General features: G+C 37.5%; 1 long non-coding RNA gene across 1 annotated transcript in view; it reads left to right on the top strand.

The window, feature by feature from the left end:
• The window catches only part of LOC120884324 (uncharacterized), a 29528-nt gene extending 11578 nt beyond the window's left edge, over window positions 1–17950 (top strand). The window contains exons 2-3 of the long non-coding RNA XR_013435705.1: window positions 14126–14358; window positions 15006–17950. This is a non-coding gene — a long non-coding RNA (uncharacterized LOC120884324). The remainder of the gene's footprint in view (window positions 1–14125; window positions 14359–15005) is intronic.
• The last annotated feature ends 2155 nt before the right edge of the window (window positions 17951–20105 follow it).

Here is a 20105-nt window from a genome sequence, read left to right as displayed (position 1 = left end):
ACTATAGATTTTACTTAATAATAATGCACTAATACTGGTTTATTAGTCATAATAAATGTTCTTCTCTGTTGCAAGTTATTAGGGTAATCTGAGGGTAGAGGCTGATATGTGTGAGCTCTAGGTATGTTCTGCACCATTTATGTGTAATACCACTTTAAAATAAAATTTTATTAATTAAAACTATCAAGAAAGAAGCACACATTATATAACTATATGTAATAATGAGGACTAAATGAAGAAAATAAAGATATGTACAAAAATAAAGATACATACATTATAAGGACATACACATCAAACTAATTAGAATGGATAAGAGAGGAAATAAGAGTCAATGATGAGAAGGAAAACAGTGAGACAAGGATTGGTGATTAAATATAATGTGTTATTAATATAAGGGACATATTAATAACATTTCTTTTTTATTCTTATTTTTTATTTACATATGACAGTGGAATGCATTACAATTCATATTACACATATAGAGCACACATTTTTCATATCTCTGGTTGTATACAAAGAATATTCACACCACTTTTCTCTGCCTAAGGATTCACAAAGACAAAAACTCCTAAGAATTACTTCTGCACTCTCAATATTGACAACCTGACCATCCATTGTAATAAAAGAAAGTTAGCTCTTGTTTGGAAAGTTTATAATGGATAAATAACAAGGGAAAAGGAAGAGGAAGGCAGGTAGGAAGGAAACAGGACCGGGTCTCCTGTTTCCAAGGAAGGACTTAATTTTGGTAACATTGTTAAGCTGCTAAGAGCCCTGGATGACACAGCATTGCAGCTTGTCAGGATGCCTGTACTCCCTTTAAATCACTTTGGTACTTATAGTATGGCACAGGCACGTGTCAATTATCTCACCTTGAGTTTCAGTAAGCCAGTTGCAGTAATCAAAAATGAATAATGCAGGGACACTGAGTGGTCATGGAAGAATTACCTTCTGGGACGGTCATCTAGTTTTGCATAGGGCAAGTCATACATAAAGAGGTGTCTGATGCCAGCTTCTCTGAAATCCTTGTCTTGATCAACAAGTGACAAACAAGTTAACATTATATGATAAGAATGACTTCTTAATTATTATGATGAACTGTGATAAGCTCTTTTCAGCGAACTTCAGAGCTCTTTTTTGGATGCTCAGCACATGTGCACAAGTTGAAACAGTTTGGAGGCTTTGCCCACCTTTAAGGAACCATGTGTAAATATTCCACAATCTCAACGTTATCACTGGAGGCTCCATCCTATAATGTCCAGCACAGGGATATTGTGCTGCATCCTGGAATTGGGTTTCATTTGTGATAGATGCTGCTTATAGAAGAAAACAGGATCCTGCCTCTGCAATGTCAGTCTGCCTCACGAAGGTGTGACCATATCACCTAAAAGGAGAAAGGGCTAACAACATTTTATTGGACAATACAGGTTTATAAACTGCTATGAGCCATGTTTGCTTACAGATATTTAATAAATACTAGCATGGGTGCCAGAATTTGACCAGAGACTTTACTCATGATAACCTCATGGCAGCTGTAAAGGAGTGTAAAACTGTCAGGACACAAGTGTAATAAAGCACCCCGGAACAACAAGTATAATGTGAATTTATATTTCCTTGGATTTAGCCACAAGAACACTTGAGTGATTTGGTAAAAGAGGTTTCAGAATTGTGAGGAATTGAAACAGAAGATAAGACAGTGCAACAGTAAAATGTTAACTCTCTGAGCGAGTGTGATACAAGGAGGAGGTTTGCCCAAATGCTTTGCCTGAGATACCGAGCAACCTGGCAGAGGGGAGCTCCCCCAGTGAGAGAGGTCACATCCAGGCCACAACCAATTCAGCTTCCCAGGGAAGTCAGGGTTCCCTCGCTCAGGCATGAGAAGCCCCATGTGCCCTGAAGGACTTGGGGTTCAGAGCAGCTGGCATTCCACACTGTGCCTGGTAATACCGGGCACATACTTCTACACTGTCAGATGTGAAACAGTGCGTCTCTATACTGACAAGGTGCTTCCTACTTTGTGATAAAGGTGAAAGTGACCCACATACCCCTCAGTCTGAATCAGGGCAGAATGAGGGACCCAGGCTCTGTCTTTTCTTGTGAACCTTCACCATGTGTAGATCTGCTTTTAATATAAAAGTGATCCTTTATCTCACATCAGGTAGTGGAGTTTAATGTTCAGCAGGTGACAGGGAATGGGTATGAGAGTACTATGTGAGTAATGTAAGATGGAAATTGAGTCATAGGGGGTTTCATTGTTGGCAATAGCCCATGACTTATTTTATAGGCTAAAACAGCAAACATATTTGGATGTTAATGGAAAGTAGTCAAGAAAATAGAAAATGTTGAAGAACATAAAAGCTGCTGAATAATCAATAGAAAACAAGAAAGAAAGAAAGAGGCCACACTATCTAGGACACAAACAGGAAATGACATAGACAGGTGGACAACTCTCCTACAAATCAAAGGTAGAGCCAGCTGCCAAAGCTGGTGGTTTGCTGTGTCAAGAGAAGAGTTTAAGGAAGACCCCTTTCATGTTCAGTTCTCCTAATACCTCAGTCAGTTTCTAATGTTCTCTTTGGTAGGCCAGAATAAGTTATGTGTTTTTCTCAACCTAATTTTTATGGTCAAGGAATGTGCCACTTAGCCTTTGCTCTGAGTCTGACTTGTGGATCTATACCTAAGCCAATCTCTCTGCAAGAAGAATGGAAACACACTTGTAACAGCAGGGCAATGCTAGCTGCTGTAACAAGCAAAGTGCTCAGAAAAAAAAAGGGGGGGGGGATTTCTGGCTACAAGAAATCCAAGTCTTTGTTTATTGTCAGGTCTCTCTCCCCTGAGTGACAATTCAGGAATTTTAGCTGTCTTAATCCCTTTGTGCTTCTTTTACAAAATATTACATGTTGTGTAATTTATAAAGATTGCTAATCTACTTTTTACAGTTCTTGAGGCTGCAAAGTCCCCAATTGAGGCACTGGTATTTAGGGTCTATTGAGAGTCTCATCACCAATTCTCACATAGCAGAAGAGATGGAAGAACAATGAAAAAGGAAAAGATGCAGTTTCCTCAAATGGCAGAAGAGAGGAAAACACTCAAGCCCTTTTATCAGCTCCTGCTACCATTGATGAGGGTTCTGTCTTTAGGACTTAGTCACCTCCTACGGGCTCCATCACTGACTAGTCTCCTTCAGGCCACTGAGTTTCATCAGCCCATGGTTTGGAGGGACACAATCGGACCACAGCAAGCTCTGTGTGTCTGTGGCTTCACAGTCATCCATGAAAATGTGCACGGTTGCATTGCACATGGGATTCAAACCGGTGGAAAGAGAAAGTGCAGCAAGTTCCAGCCTTATTAACTACATTGTCAAGAAAAGGCATGTTCACTTGTGCCTACCTTGTGTGGAGGTGAACCGGGCTCATGGTCTTTCCTAGATGTGGGATTGTTTTGACTGCAGTCCCTGGAGGGACAGATCCTTCTGTCACCACTTGCGTTCTGTGGGGTGTGAAGGGGAGAGGGTTACAGACAGCCATTTTCACAGCATGCAGTAGCATAACTCTAGACTATAGTTTGAACTGGTACTGGGTCCAAGGTCACCAAAAGGACATCAGTACCACAAGGTGGTGGTGGATAAAATGAATGTGAGAAAATTAACATACGAAGTTTCCTATGTCCTTTTATGTTTTTCCATAGAACTATTTTGAAGAACATACTAATGAAAGGGGAAGGCCAGAGTTGATGAGGAAAAACAAAACAACAATCACACAAAAAAAAACTTTAAAAATATGTGACCTTATTTTTGTCATAGTTATATTATTATTTACCACAGTTTTTAAAGAAGCAGAGGTATTTCCAGATTCAAAGATATATCTCTGAAAATGAAAAATAGTATTAAAGCACAGTTTATTAAAACCTTGCTATTTCAAAAAAAAAATTGTCCTAGATATAATCTGGAAAAGTGGAGGGAAATCTTTGTCTTTGTCGATGAATAGAGTTTTTCTTTATAAACTTCAGGTGAATTGGGGGCTAACAAATATTCATGAAAAAAATATATAAAAGTATTCAAATGACATAGTATAAGCATACCTTTATAAATTAAATATTGAGTTAAGATGAGGGTGTATATAGGAATCATATCATAGTAATCAAGGAATGGTTTTCAGAAAAGAAAAATAAAAGAATCCGTTACTGGAGAGGAGTTTTGAGGGAAGGAATGATGAAACATTTTAAGCAAGAATAAATTTGATGATCTGGGATAAATAAACTTATTATCTAGGGTAAAAATGAGCGTCATTTTTAAGATTATTAAATTTTACATGAAATGTGAATATAGTGAATTAAAAACAGTATTAAAGCACAATTTATTAAAACCTTGCTATTTCAAAAAAAAGTTGTCCTTGATATAATCTGGAAAAGTGGAGGGATATAAAATTAGAATATTTCTGATATTAAGAATCAAAATAATCACTATCATAGACTTACTATATGTGAACTACATTTAAACAATAAATAAGACAATTTTAATGTCACTAGCAGCAGAAGGAATAATATGAGTCTTTTTAGAATCAAATAGTATTAATAGAAGACTATGCAGTTGATCAGAATGTAATGTTTGGTTTTTATGAATAAATCAAGCAAATTAACCAAATTCTCTGTGTCTTTTGTTATAGAATACACACACACACCAAAAATATGCTTATATTTTGAAATATTATTAGGATGACACTTCTGAAAATCACACATGAAAACTGACCACATCAATGTGAAATTTCCTTACAGGAAACTGTGCCTACTACCACCTACCGCATATACATGTTATCAATCATTAATTATTTAAAAGCTACACTCAAAGCAAAATGAAATTTAAGAATTCAGATACAATTAACATAAATTAAATTTTAATATACTGTTATTTTTTAGGTTGTTCAAATTATCACTTCCCTTATGCTAGTTCCTTGGGACCACAAAAATTTTGATTTTAATACCATTTTTTACTCTGTATATTTTTCAAATGAATTTGACTCAGATAAGAGTAGAAAGTTAATTATGCCAGTTTATATCAGTTTGTAGTTAATGAAACTATGAATTCCAGTTTCACTTTTACTTTATGGATTTAAAAAATAAGCATTCAGATAACATCATATAGAGCCCTAGGATTACTGTTGATGTTTTTTGAAGGTTCTGCTCTATTGTGCCTTTAAGTGGAAGAATTCTTAAGTTTTCTGTCTCTTAGCATAATTACACACACATACACACAAACACACACATTTATCTGAAGAAAACAGTCATGAATGATGTACTTTGGGTTCTGTGACAATGCTGGATTTATGATTAGTTTAGCATGTTTTGAATGCATTTGTTAAAGAACATATTTATACCTGTATTAAAGGATTCTAAGGAATCTGCATAATGTAAGATAATATCCAAACTTTGGCCATGTTTGGGTCCTTTGAAGGACTCTACATAGGTTTAATCATACAGATTTGTTATACCTAATGTCTGGAGGGTAGATTTGTTCTGATTGGCCAATATGCATGCATTCTGATTGTTAAATGTTAAAAAATCATCCTTGAAACAGCTCATTGCAGAACATTTCATCCACTGACTTTATGTCAGAAATATTCAAGTTTCATTGAATTCAAATAAATAAATATATACAGAACACAATCTCCAAATTATGATGGTTCAAAGCACAAACTTTCCTTCTCTTTTATTTCAGTGTTCAATAAATCGCATGATATATTCAACACTTTATTATAAAATAGGCTTAGTGTTAAACAATTTTGCCAAACTTCAAGGTCCTGTAAACATTGTGAGCATATTTAAGGTAGGCCAGGCCAAGTTATGATGTTCAGTACGTTAGATATATTAAATGCATTTTTTATTTACATTGTTTTCAACTTATAAAAGGATTGTTAGGACATAGATCACAAAAATATTGTATTTATTTGTTTGAATATATATACTTGCAAATATGAACACATACATACACACATATGGAACCTACAATAAGTATTGCCTCATGAGCTATCTTTAATATATTTTCTTTCTAATTTGTACAAGAGGATATGAATATATTTATACATTGATTCTGAAGTAATAAAAACATTTCAAAAATCACATTATTCTGTTTCACATAATTCTTTTGCATAAATGCCAAAATATGCTTTCAGAAAAAAGCAGAGTGGCTTAAAATAATAAACTGGGCTTTTCTGTTGAAATTCATTGTAATTCTGATGCTGTTTGAAGTTTATCACACTGACTTCATTGTGTCCATTATGAAAGTATAAATTCTGAGAAAGGTTTATATTACTCAGGCTTAATAGTAAAATAACTAAATGTGCCAACAGGGTGCTTAAAATTTATCCATCGCTAAATTTAATTCATTATATTTAGTTACAATTAGTTCAGCTAATGGCATGACAAAGAGCTAACATTACAAAAAGAAGAATAAAAAAAGCTCTTGTGAGCTCAACTGGCCTAAGAGCCTGAGCTTAAGTCAGTTTATTAGCACATTTCCTGAGTGCTGTGCTGGACATTGCTCTAGGGGTATGTCAGTAACAACCAATGCTAATGTAGCCTGCAGGGAGTTTGCATTTTAGTAGTGACTGATTAGCAATAAAATCGAACAAACTACAGCAGTTATATACAAGTGACCTGGGAAACAGTAAAACACCCTGTCACTCCTTTCTCCAAACTGCCAAGAGAGCATTCTTAGCAGTTGAACATATTTCCTTGTTCATACATTTTAATTTTGCATATTTTTTAGATAAAGTAAAATTAATTTTCTTATCAACCCCTCATATAAATACATCATTGCCCTTGAGCATTTTGCCTTAAACTTTTATATAAGAATTCGAAGTTTGCACCATGGTTTTTATGTAGGCTAAAATTTAGGTTATAAATGGTTTATTTATTTTATTTTAAGGTTTTAAGTAGCAAATCTACACAATCCTTACATAATGAGACATTCAGAGAATTTAATGAAATCACACTACAAAATTTATTTTAACAGTAAATTCTTTGCATTTTTACATTATTCTGCATTATTTGCACATATGTAAATATTTATCATATGCAAGTATATTTATTATACATGTATGTGATAATTTGTAAATATATATGTAATTGAATATATATATATATTGTATATATAATTTTTACAGTTTATTTAAGCCTTTTAATCTCTTTCTTGATAAGGCAGGTATTAATCGTTTATTGTTAGAACACTTTAGCAGGAACCTTTGCTCTATCTCCAGTTGAATGAAGGGAGCTGAGTTACAGGTCTGGACTTATGAATGGATCTTTATAGGCTTGGGGGGTGATAATAGCTGGAGACAAATACTTCACCTCAGTAGTAGAAAATTTTTCTATTTGACTGTCAAAGTGCTTTTTATATGAAGTCCCTGTCTTGGTATTCTGCTTCAAGACATAGCAAAATAAATTGTTAGTTAATGATATGTAATGGGATATGATTCAATAAAAAGTGCAGAAAAATTAGTGAAAATCTAATAAATGAAAACCCATTTCCATAGAAAAATATAATTTGTTCCAATAACAGTTTATAAGTAGTTTATTTGCTCATTATATCAGTCTTAGTATCATGTTTGAGAAAAAATTGCAAATACATAGTTGATAACAATTTAAAATATACTGAATCATTAAGAAATGGTTAGGTTCTGCTTTTTTAAAAAAATACATGAATAATAAAGGCTACAAAACCACAGCTAACAGAAAGCTTTTTAGCTGTGGAGTAAATATAAATTTTGAGGTGTGCATGTATGTGGTACTGGGGTTTAAACCTCGGGGTGCTTAACCACTGAGTAATATTCTCAGTCCCCCATTGTTTTATTTATTTTTTTGTTTATTTATTTATTTAAATTTGAGACAGGGTTTCACTAAGTTGCTTAGAACTTCACTAAGTTGCTGAGGCTACCATTGAACTTGGAACCCTCCTGTCTCAGCCTCCCAAGCCTCCAGGATTATAGGCATGCAGCATCATGATATACACAATGGAATATTACTCAGCATTGATAAAAGAATAAAATTATAGTATTTTCAAGTAAATGGAAGGAACTAGAGAATATTGTGTGAAGTGAAATAAGCCAATCCCAGAAAAACACAGACTGAATGTTTTCTCTGATAAGTGGATGCTTATCCAAAATTGGGGGGTAGTAGAGGTAGAATAAAGGAATTTGAATTGTGCAGAGGGGAGTGAGTGGATAGGAGGGGCTGTGGGAATGGTAAGGATGGTAGAATGAGACATAAATTATTACCCTATATACATGTATGATTATACTACTGGAGTGACTCTGAACCAAATGAATGGAAAGTTGTGCTCCATTTGTATACCATGTGTCAAAATGCATTCTACTGTCATGTATAACTAATTAGAATAAATTATAAAAATTTTAAATTAAATCTTCAAATTTTAATAAAAAACACACAAGAATATTTCATCAAAAAAGATTAGCTCCTTGTCGCAACCCCTCGCCAGCAAGGGAAACACAACACAGGATTCTTCTTTCAGCAGTTTATTCAGGACCCTTGAAGCATGATAAGAAAACAGGAACAAGAGAGCGAGCGGTCGGTCTGCCCTAGCTTAAGTACCCAGCCCCGCCAATGAACTAGCACCACGTGGAAAAATCTAATAGGTACAGCGCAGCGGAAGCAGGCCAGAGCCCAGCCCCACAGCTTTACAAGGAGTTGTTTACTTCTAACAACTCTAACCGCTTAACGAAGCGGAAGCAGAGACCAGCGCCATATTCAGGGTGCGGTCGCTGGCTCCCAACAGTTCCCCCTTTTTGTTTTTACAAGCAACAGGTAAAAGTAGAGGTCCTATCTCCATTGTGCAAAAGTGGCCGTAAATAATGGCACACTCCTGAGGGGGCCCTCCCCAGGCGAGTCACCATTCCGACCAATGCCTTTTTCATGGAGGTGGGGCGTCGACATCAAACCCACATGCAATAGGACATGCTTTTCTTGGGACTCAAACCTAGAGCTCCCAAGTGCAGTGCCTTGCCTCGCACCCTGTGCTGTGTCGATCACTTGAGCATGGTGAGCCATGCTTGAAGGGACTGTCCTGCCTCTAAAGCGGCAAAGGCTTGTACAAGCATAAGATTCTGCACCCGCTGCCGTTTGCGCATACGAACCAGACACCACAGGCACAATCCAATGGCAAGTACTAGGACCATAGCCAGCGCACCCATGCCCGCCCATTGCTTCAAGAAACTAAAAGACTTAGACAACCATGATATTACATCTATCATGGAAGCAATATGAACTCGCGTATTATTCACTCTAACAATTTCTTGTCTCAACAGCATAGTCAGGTTATCAAACTCTGCTGACCAGACCCCTGTAAGCATAGCTCCCAGTTGTCTAGACAAATTAGTGGCCCTAGTCAAGTTATTGAAAGCTAAGGGAGTAATGCATAGTCCATCCATGGGCAGTAAACACCCATGAGTGAGCACTTGACTCAAAATGTCCACTTGGTCTTGTAGTAGATCTACTTGCTGGTTTAGAAGCACAATGCCACAATGTAGATGTTGATTCATCATAGTCTGAGTCTCCATGGCTGTTGCAGCAGTACCCGCAAGCTTGTTCACAGCATCTGCAGTAAGCACAGCAGTAGCGAGAGCCGCGGCGGCAGTGGCTGCCGCAACAGCAGAAGCTGCAACGGCTGCCACAATGGCTGCGGTTATATCAAGGTCTCTTTTGTTTCTTTGCAATAATACAGGCAAATTATCATCATCAATAGACACAGGTAAAGGCAAGTAGGAGGGCACACGTACCACCACAACAGAGTCCTCCAAAGAGGCATTCCAGCATTGTACAAGTCTACACATCTGGTTAGAACAATTGAGTAAAGGAGATGAATAATTGAACATCAATAACATGAATGGGGGCCATACACACACAGGTGTTGGTGCAAACCTAAATAGGTCACTGCAATTGACTTTCACTTGCTCTTCGAAACTGCCAACAGAAGTATTGTAAGTGTAGTTACATTTTTGAACACTACCTCCATCAATAAATCCGAGGGCATTAAGTTGTGAGCAGGCACTCAAACGAGTGCATAATACCCAGGAGTCAAAAGGATTCGAGAAAGCAGCTTGAGTAGGATTGTTATAAGTGAAATTGAACCCTAGAAAAGTAGCATTCTTGTAGGTGGTTGTTAAAGAAAAGGTAAAGGTTTTGTTAGAATTAATAAACTAAGGGGTCAATGAGCCCTGACATCCAGTCCAAGCTGGTGAACTGGTTTTTATGGCTTTACAACGGGGCAACAATGCCGGTTGTTGAGGAATAGAAGTATTGGCTCTCAATACCTTAGCAGGAAAAACACCATTGATTACAGTAGCATTACCATTTGAGCCCCGAGAACCATCGCTATCAAACCAGCCCAAAGATTGATTGGTTAACATAATACAAGGTATGGAATCAGAGTAATTAACATGTACAGAGAAACACAATGTGTCAAATAATAAAACAGTAGAAAAGTTATCAATAGCTGCTACAGTATCCATAGGCAAGGTCGGTCAATCCACGGTGGCAGAGCCATTAGTAGTGAAGAAAAATGGAAGTACACCAGCCTGAGAAGTAACAGGCAATGGATATGGCCACGTCTTTACGCCCGCCCAGAGGAGTCGTTCTGCAGTCCAGACGACCTCATGTCCGATCACCATCAGGAGAAGCATCAAGCACCTCATCTTGTTCATCTTCATTCTTCCTTCCTGACGGAGCTTGAGGAACTTTCCGCATGAGGCGCTCTGGCACCCACAACGGTTCCGTTCGGTCCTATGGGAAAACACAGACAGAACCTCGTGCCCATGCCAGCACGGGATCAGGCCCATACCATTGTCCAGAAAGTACATCTTTCCACTTAACGTGCCCAAAGTTCGGGGCAGAGGGCGAACAGTGCCTAGTCGCAGCAGAGCGCCCTTGGATGTCCAGATTCAAAAAATTAATACTGAATAGAGCCAGGGAGAGGCGCTCTTTCGGGGTGTGGCCTAAGCCAATTCCCCCTTTTTGTTTTATTAACATCTCTTTTAGAGTCTTATGAGCGCGCTCTACAATACCCTGACCTTGTGGATTGTAGGGCAAACCATGGACAAGCTGGATACCCATCTGGTTGCAAAAGGAAGAAAATTGTCATCCAGTATACGCTGGACCATTGTCCATCTTAATGGTCTGTGGTAATCCCCAAGCTGCCCAGGCTTCCAAGCAATGCGTGATAACATTTCCAGCCTTTTCACCAGACAAAGCAGAAGCATGGATAATGCCAGAACAAGTATCTACAGACACATGGACATATTTAAGTTTGCCAAAGTCGGGAACATGAGTGACATCCATTTGCCATATAGTTAAAGGCTGCAAACCACGAGGATTTACGCCCACAGAAGAGGGATGATGTAAAATCATACAATTAGGACAATCCAATACAATCTGCTGAGCATCAGCACGGGAGATAGTAAAGCGCTTCTGAAGTGCTCATGCATTAATATGAAATTTACTATGAAAGTTTCTAGCTTGATCTAAGGAGGAAACAGGGAACATCCAAGAAGGACAAGTAGCAAGATCAGCTTGTGCATTGCCAGCAGAAAGAGCACCTGGTAAACCTGTGTGGGCTCGAATATGCAAGGGGTAAAAACAGGCGGAGCGATTCCAAATCAATGTTTGAAGATGGAGAAAAAGGGAAGACATTACTCCTGATGTGTGTATGGGACCCACTGCTTCCAACACCTTTAAAGCTTGAACTACATAAACAGAATCTGAGATTAAATTAAAAGGAAACGGACATTGTTCAAATACTTTTATGACAATTTGCAGCTCCACCCATTGTGGATTGCCAGGAGCAAACTGATGTTGGATAGGAGGTTGATCATTTACCACATAGGCTCCAATACCAGTTTTAGATCCATCTGTAAAGATATTTGCAGCTCCTGGGATAGGCGTAGAAGAAGTGATTTTAGGGAAAATGATAGGATGTTCCTTAACAAATGTAATAAGAGGATGTGAAGGATAGTGATTATCTATCTCTCCTGGAAAAGAGCATTGTAATATAGCCCAATTATCCAGGTTAGCACACAAAACTTGAATTTGTTGACACGTATAAGGGACAATTACAGACGTTGGAGGAAAACCAAAAAATTGTATACTTTGTTGTATCCCTAACATAGCTAAAGAAGCAACTGCATCAGGATAATACTCAAGGGATTTTTCCAGGGGATATACGTGGATGTATCCACAACAAAGGACCATCTTGCCACAAAATTCCAGTAGGTTGCAGTACAGTGGCGAGCACACATAATTGAAGAGGCTTATCCTCTTGAAGCCTGCAAAGGCTAGCATGTTGTATAGCCTCTTCCACTTTAAGCAACGCTGACCTGGCTTCCTCAGTAAGATGTTGAGGGGAAGTAAGATCTGAATCACCTTTAAGAATTTCATACAAGGGTTTTAATTCAACATTGGGAATATGCAAGTAGCCCCTAATCCAATTTATGTCACCCAATAATTTTTTAAAATCATTTAACGTATGTAAATTATCAGTCCTAAGAGTTACCTTTTGGGGTGTAATAGTTTTACAAGAGATACTAGCACCAAGATAATTAACAGAGTCTCCTGTCTGTACTTTATCAGGTGAAATAAGCAAGCCCTTTGATTGTAGTAAATGTACTAAATCAGTGTAAGCCGCCTCCAACATAGGGAGTAACAGCTGCCTTACATTCTTTAGTACATTGCTCAAAAACAAGTTGCTTAATCAAAGGCATGGCTCTATCGGGATCACCAAAGATTTTTCCCGCAGCATCCACCATCCTAGCAACAAAGTCTGAGAAAGGTTCTGTAGGGCCCTGTATAATTTTAGTCAGATTGCCAGACACTTCTCCTCTATTTGGGAGTGACTTCCATGCACGGATACAAATGTTATTAATCTGTTCATATACTTCAGGAGGATATCCCGTTTGTTGATTGGCAAACCTGCCCTGCCCCAAAAGCATATCTTTATCCCAGGCGGGGCGTCCCGCCACATGATTTTGGGCGGCCTGCTCTACCGCGCCCTCTAGCACAAATGCTCTCCAGTCCAAGTATTTGCCTGGGGAAACACAAGCGCACACCAGATTAGCCCAATCTGAGGGGGTCATGCAAAATCTGGTAAGCCCCTCTACCTGAGTAAGAGTGAAGGCAGCATCTATACCATAAGTGCGAACGGATTCTGCCAAAGTTTTAATTATTTTAAAATTTAAAGGCTCATGGTATCTTCCCCTATTAGCGTCCTGAAAAACCGGGTACACTAGTCCCATGTCTGTATTAACTGTTCTCCAAACTTGTGTATGAAAAGTTCTCCCGGAGCTTTGGACTCCCCTCACATATGGGGGCGGTGCAACAGGCACTGCATCTTCTTCTAAATTCTCAACCTCCTCTTCAGAATTAGATTTATCAAAATTAGATTTATCCCCCTTCTCACGATAGGCTTTCATGCTTTGTGTCTCCCTTTTTTTCCTTTTCCTTTTTATCTTACGTAGTTGCTGTAACAATATGTCCAGGTCCTCAGAACTCTCCGAGCCACTTGTGTCCTCGGGTGTTTTCAGTTCGGTCAAGTCTGGATAGAGCCTTCTCCTATTTTTATTTTCAGGCTCTTTTGCCTTTTCACTACTCTTACTCTTAATACTCTCTACCACTTCGCTATGTGACCCCTCAGATTTTTCCTCATGTAGTTGTTCAAGAACGGCCTGACCCTCACCCACAGCTTCCTGGCATTTACCATCTGCTATACATCCTCTAACCAATTTCCAAAGTGGTATAACGCCATCCTCTAAAGTACCTTGCTCATAAGCGAAATCCAGATCTCTCCCTAATTTGTCCCAGCTGGGAATCGTAAGACTCCCCAAAAAAGCAAACCAAGGAGCCCCTATATCAGCTTCTCTTAAAAACATCTGCAAAGTGCTTTGCTTTACCTTAAGTCCTTTTGAACATAGCAGCCCATCCAGGGCCAACAAAATTGGGCTTGAAGAGGTAGCACCCATAATGTTTTCAAAGCTATAAAGAAAGTGAAAGTACAAAAGCCCCGCTCTCTCTTTATCTACAGAAGAGCGTCCTGTTCTTATTATTTTTCCCGTTCTCTCTTTATTTACAGAGGAGCGCCCCGCTATTTACTTGCGGATTCCCACTTACCTGGGAACTTACCGGTGCACCACCCTGACTGCTGAAAGTTCTGAATCCTGGGTTCAAGGAATATTCTTCCCCGCTCGGGCCACCAACTGTCGCGACCCCTCGCCAGCAAGGGAAACACAACACAGGATTCTTCTTTCAGCAGTTTATTCAGGACCCTTGAAGCATGATAAGAAAACAGGAACAAGAGAGCGAGCGGTAGGTCTGCCCTAGCTTAAGTACCCAGCCCCGCCAATGAACTAGCACCACGTGGAAAAGTCTAATAGGTACAGCGCAGCGGAAGCAGGCCAGAGCCCAGCCCCACAGCTTTACAAGGAGTTGTTTACTTCTAACAACTCTAACCGCTTAACGAAGCGGAAGCAGAGACCAGCGCCATATTCAGGGTGCGGTCGCTGGCTCCCAACATCTCCTAAAACAGAAATCTCATGCACTATTCCTAATATACTTTGAATTTTTATCAAATTTTGTTCTTTGGGAGTGTGTGCCAGTCTACAACAATGCCCATTTGACTCTCTTATTCCTTAAAACAAGTCAAAATTCCGGTATTAAACAGAGCAAAGTTATACATGTATTATCCTTACCCTTCATGCCTTTCTTCTTGGATCTCAAAGCTCACTGACATAGAGTAAAGCTCACTGACATGGAGTTGTTATTTCAAATACAAAACAAATTTAAGAAGTGTGTCTTTAGTTTTCAACAAAAGAATATTCCCTTATTGGTGGATATTTCAACACACTAAAAGTATCCAATATTTTGCCTTAGAACTTTGTCACTCAGTCTGACTTAAGTGGGCTAAACTGATCTTAGTCAATAGCAAACTGACGGAACCTTGCACCATGCCATAGGTTTTGAAGATGAACATGAGCACATGAGCCTTGATGTCAAGGGGAGGACCTTCCACTGTCGGTGGGCTGGCAAAATGTGAGTAGTAGGAGTTGGTGACCAGAAACTGAAGATAAAAGAGAAGCAGCAGCAGGAATCGGCATGAAAATGCTTCATCATCTTCTCCTAAAGGTTCAAAAACACCCCTTGAATATGAAGTTACAGTTCCCAGGAGACCCAACTTTCATTCATAGTAGACATCAATCACAGTGTTTACATTTCCTCCTTTATCAAATGAGCTAAACAATATGACCTTACCACTTGACTCTTTGAAACCTCTTGTTACATTGTATGTTTTAATGTCCATATTTTCAATATAAATTATTGTATCATGAATTCTTACTATTTGATAATGCAAGGGGTCTTCCTTTTCTGAAGAATAGAATATTAAACATTTTCAGTAATTTCAGGTTTATTCTTCTCTTGATGTCTACAAGTTGATAGGAGTTGCGTGTAATATGTAGTAGCTGTGTTTTCTGTAGAAATACATCATTTTTTTGCCTTAATATTTTGTTTTTACTTGCTATTTGTATGTATGATTTTCCTGGTAACTTTCTCAAATTCTATTTTGCATAAGTAATGAATAACATCGGTTTGCTAAAGTTAATTTGCAACTAATCTGTTATTATTATATTTTTTAAAAATAAATCCCTTTTCTTCTTCATCTAATACCTCCATTCAACCTTTCCCACATCAGACAATGGAAAGTATCCTTACAGCTATACTTGACAGATCCTTATCATATACTTGACTTTAATAAACTGCATCAGTCTTACCTTCAAAATCAAACTGCTTTCCCCACTCATGAGCAGCCCACCTCCGACTGGTTATGTGGACCACTGCACAAGTCAGCTAATGTTCTGTCTGTGTAAACCCTTGATGACTGCATTCTCTTATCAGCAAGATCTAGTCTCAATGTGAGAAAACAAACAAACAAACAAACACAGTAATTCTGTAACCAACCTAATCACTCTCCTCCTCTGGACCCAAGTCTCCATGGTATTTCACCTCAAAGAGAATAACAATATCCTCAGAATAAACTGGTTTCATAGCTACCAAGATCTAGTTGTCTTTCAGGTTCTGATTTGATCTACCCAACTAATCTTCATCTTTCTGCTCCCCAACACACTGGATTTATTACTGCTCCTCAAACAAGGATACTTCTGTTTATCTTTCATGATCCTTAATGTTTTGTTTTTTTTTAAATCCTACATGTACTTGTCTGAAGGGATTGTACTATTGGATACTTTCTTTAGTAGTTTTATGGGTTTCAAAACCTCTTAATTCTAAAATTTTGATTGCTAGTCTTTTTTTTTTTATTTTAGCCATTCCAGTAAGTATGGGTGGCACAACATTATATTTTAATTTGGATTTCCATAAGAGAATAGATGTCACAAATAATTTTATCTGCTTCACTGATACACTTCAGTGTATTGTCTTTGTGAAGTATCTGTCCAAATGTTTTAGATATATCTCATCAGTTCTACTATTGGGTCTTAAAATATCTCTGTATAGCAAAGACAACTGTTCCATATCAGCCATGTCAGATGCAGGTACTTTCATACCAACTATATTAAAGAGGTAGCTTTCCTTTGTCATTTTTTATCTGAATGCCTTTTCTTTCTTGACTGTATACCTGAGAGGTTTGCAGAGAAAACAATACTAGATTAGGTCAAGTAATAATTTTGAATTGATTGATAATAATTGCTATTGTCCATGGACTGATGTTGATTGTCTAGAAAACCACTTTTTTTCTCATTCATTTGCTTGCCTGTTTCTTTGTGTTATTTGGTTTTTGTTTGTACAGAACTATCTCCTTGTCCCATATAAGTCTCTTTTAATAATCCAATAAATGACATGTCACATCTACAAGCAAAACCCAACAACATGCCATTGTTTTCAGAATAAATTCCAACCATCTAAACACAGCCTGAAGGGACCTGCAAAGATAATACACAGCCATCCACCTCCATGGACCTTTTATATTGTTATGTTACATTAATCTTTCTGTCTTCTTGGTTTCCTTGGGAGACACCAACACCGGTGCATTGTTATAGTTTTTTCTTTCATTCCTCTGTCCGGAAAAGCCATCTCTAGTTTTTCCTTATGCCCACTAGCCCTCACTCTTCATGTGTGTGGCTCAGAGCCATATCCTCTGAAGTGACTCTTCCAAATCACTGCATTACTGTTGTCTGTTTCTCCCTATAACAATATTTATCAATATATGAAGAGCTGGATTTTCTTTTGGCTTCAGTATAATTGGGTAAATTTCCTATTTGTTATGGAATGCACACTTTCTGAAGGGTGTGGATCTTGTCCTGTCCACATCTGTAAGTCTAATATATGGAACTATGTTGAATGTCTGCAAGAAAGTGGAAAAATACTTAATAAATAAAAATACAAAACCACATGTTTATTTAAAGTCCTAAAGTTGGTTAATTTTTAATTCTGCCATCATTCTGGCAATAAACTTTAAATTATTCTATTGTTTTACGCACGATGTTAGCCATGCTTGAAAAGATATAGATTAAAGGTTCTTATGACAGGACAGGTCATCTTTTCTTCTTTTCAGTCTTTTAATGTGTATTTCATATTATGTCTCATGTTTGGCCTTATACACTCTAGGATAACAGAAAAAAAAAAAACATAGGCATTGGGACGGGATTGCTTTCCAACTTTCTAGATGAGTACCCTTTCATAAGTCAGTTAACATTTTGACACTTCACTTTCCCAACTTGCTGCAGTGTTAATAATCCATTGCCTCCAAGAAATTGCTGGAAAAAAATCAATTGAGGTCAGTGCAATTCCTTTTTATCCAGGAGAGATATGTTCAAAGACACGCAGGGGTTGCCTGAAAATGTGGAAAGTATGTACCCTATGCTTTCCTATATATACACACTTATGATAAAGTCACATTTACAAATCATCTATAGTAAGAGATTAATAGCAATAACTAATAATAAAATGGAACAATCATAACAATATGCTATAATAAAAGTCATGTGAATGTGGATTCTCTTTCTCTCTCTCTCTCAAAATATCATATTGTACCATACCCTCCAGTCTTCTTGTGGTAAATGGGATGATGCACTGTTTCTACATGATGGGTGGTGAGTGGAGTAGACACTGCAGCATGGAGTTAGTTCCTAAGTAAGACTCACTTGAATAGTAGCATTGCACTGCCACCACAGTCAATCAAGTGGCCAAGACTGCTACAAAAACCACCAGTGATCCAGTAGCCAAGATAGCATGGAATTCATTAGACAAAGGGGTGATTCATGCCCCAAGTGGGATGGTGACAGATTTCATTGTGCTACTCAGAAAAGTACCCAATTTAAATAGTGACTTGCTTATTTCTGAAATTTCCACTTTTTTTGACTATTTTTTTGACTATGGAGGACTGTTCATACTTGAAACCAAGGGAAAAAAATCATGGGTAAGTGGTGATTACTGTATACACATAAGTAACTATGCAGAAGAATGTAGAATTTGTACCTACTTTCTTTTCTTTATTTTAATGTAATTTCTAGATTTTACGTGTTTCATACTCAAACTGGAGTGATGGTTTAAACTGGTTTAGCGTGGTCCTCTGCAAAATTAGGCAACTGATTACAACAAACTGTGGGTGGGGAAGAAGGGAAGGGAGAGGAGCAACTAGGTTTGGGTAAAATTATCACTATTAATTCAATAATTTTGTATTGAGTGACTTTGGGGTTCATAAAGCTTGTGTGTTCATAATTATAAACACAAAGCATATCTGAGTTTATAGACAGATTCTTGATTTACGAGTACTTGCACTCAGGTGTTTCTGCCAAGGAAATATTCATTTCACATTCCCTTCACTTTTAGAAAAGGACTGTGGAGTTACGATAGAAGTAGCTGAAAAGAGAAATCAGTCTCTGTGATCACCATAGGGAAGACAATAGATTTACATTCTAAAATATAAACCCAGCAAGCTACCAGTCAGCTTTTAGCATAAAAAATGTCCCATTCCTATTTTTCTTAAAATGAATCCTGGTCAGGGATCATTGAATTTTACTAAATGATAGTTATAATAACAATCTAATGTGATATTTTCCATGCCACCTGAGGACTTCAAATGTCACATAGATATTTAATTACTCGAGGCAAATGATCTATGTGTAATGAAGTCACCTGTGAAAATCCAGGAGGGAAAAAATATGTCTTTTTAATAAAATCACCTCTGGTGATTATGCAAGGTGTCTACATTGCATGATTCCATATGCAAATATTTGTATAGGAGAAGAGCAATTTATTATTAAATTACCTTTGGATGCTATCTGATTTATCTAGGTTTCAGAGGGAAAGCCATGGTAGTTGGCATCATACTTAACACATAAAAAAATATTCATTGACTAAGGGGAAGAGAGAAATTCTGCTGACAGAGTGTTTGACTTCACACATCTTATTTCCAAAATGTAACGTGTATGATAATTTAATTTTTATCGATGTTTTAAGATAGTATTTTTCCTTCTATTTTTCAATTTCATGGTAACTAATATCTTCCAGTTTTATAGACCCACATGATACATTTTAAAGGACAGCTTTAGATATTATGCTTTTAAATTATAATTAAATAAAAATTTAATAACTCAGACGACCACAGTCGCACATATAATACATTTGAATATTTTATTTACAGCTTCCTTTTTATCAATATATTAATAGGTATAATTCTTTATGGCTGCCCTGCCCATAGAAGAGATTAATATCTCTAATATCATTCCATCATACCCTGTAAATTAATTTAAAATCAATATCAGCTAAAAGTGTATATATTATATATACATATTGATACTTGCACACACACATATATATATATATATAGTTATATGGCATAACCTGTTTCAGGAATCAAATAATATTTTTATTACTTTTGGATTTTAATTGTTGCTTTCTATGCAAATCAAAACTTCCCCAAGTGCAGCAGATGAAGCTCTTAAAGTGCTCCAGAGAGAGGATGTTTAGCATATTGCTAGGAGACCACATTCACATCCTCCATAATAACAGCAGTAATTATGTGCTTCCTGGTGCAAGGCATT

Source organism: Ictidomys tridecemlineatus, chromosome 3, assembly GCF_052094955.1.
Source record: "Ictidomys tridecemlineatus isolate mIctTri1 chromosome 3, mIctTri1.hap1, whole genome shotgun sequence".
Classification (NCBI taxonomy): Eukaryota; Metazoa; Chordata; class Mammalia; order Rodentia; family Sciuridae; genus Ictidomys; species Ictidomys tridecemlineatus.
The sequence above is the reverse complement of the archived record's forward strand: the minus strand, read 5'-3'. Positions and strand labels throughout refer to the sequence as shown.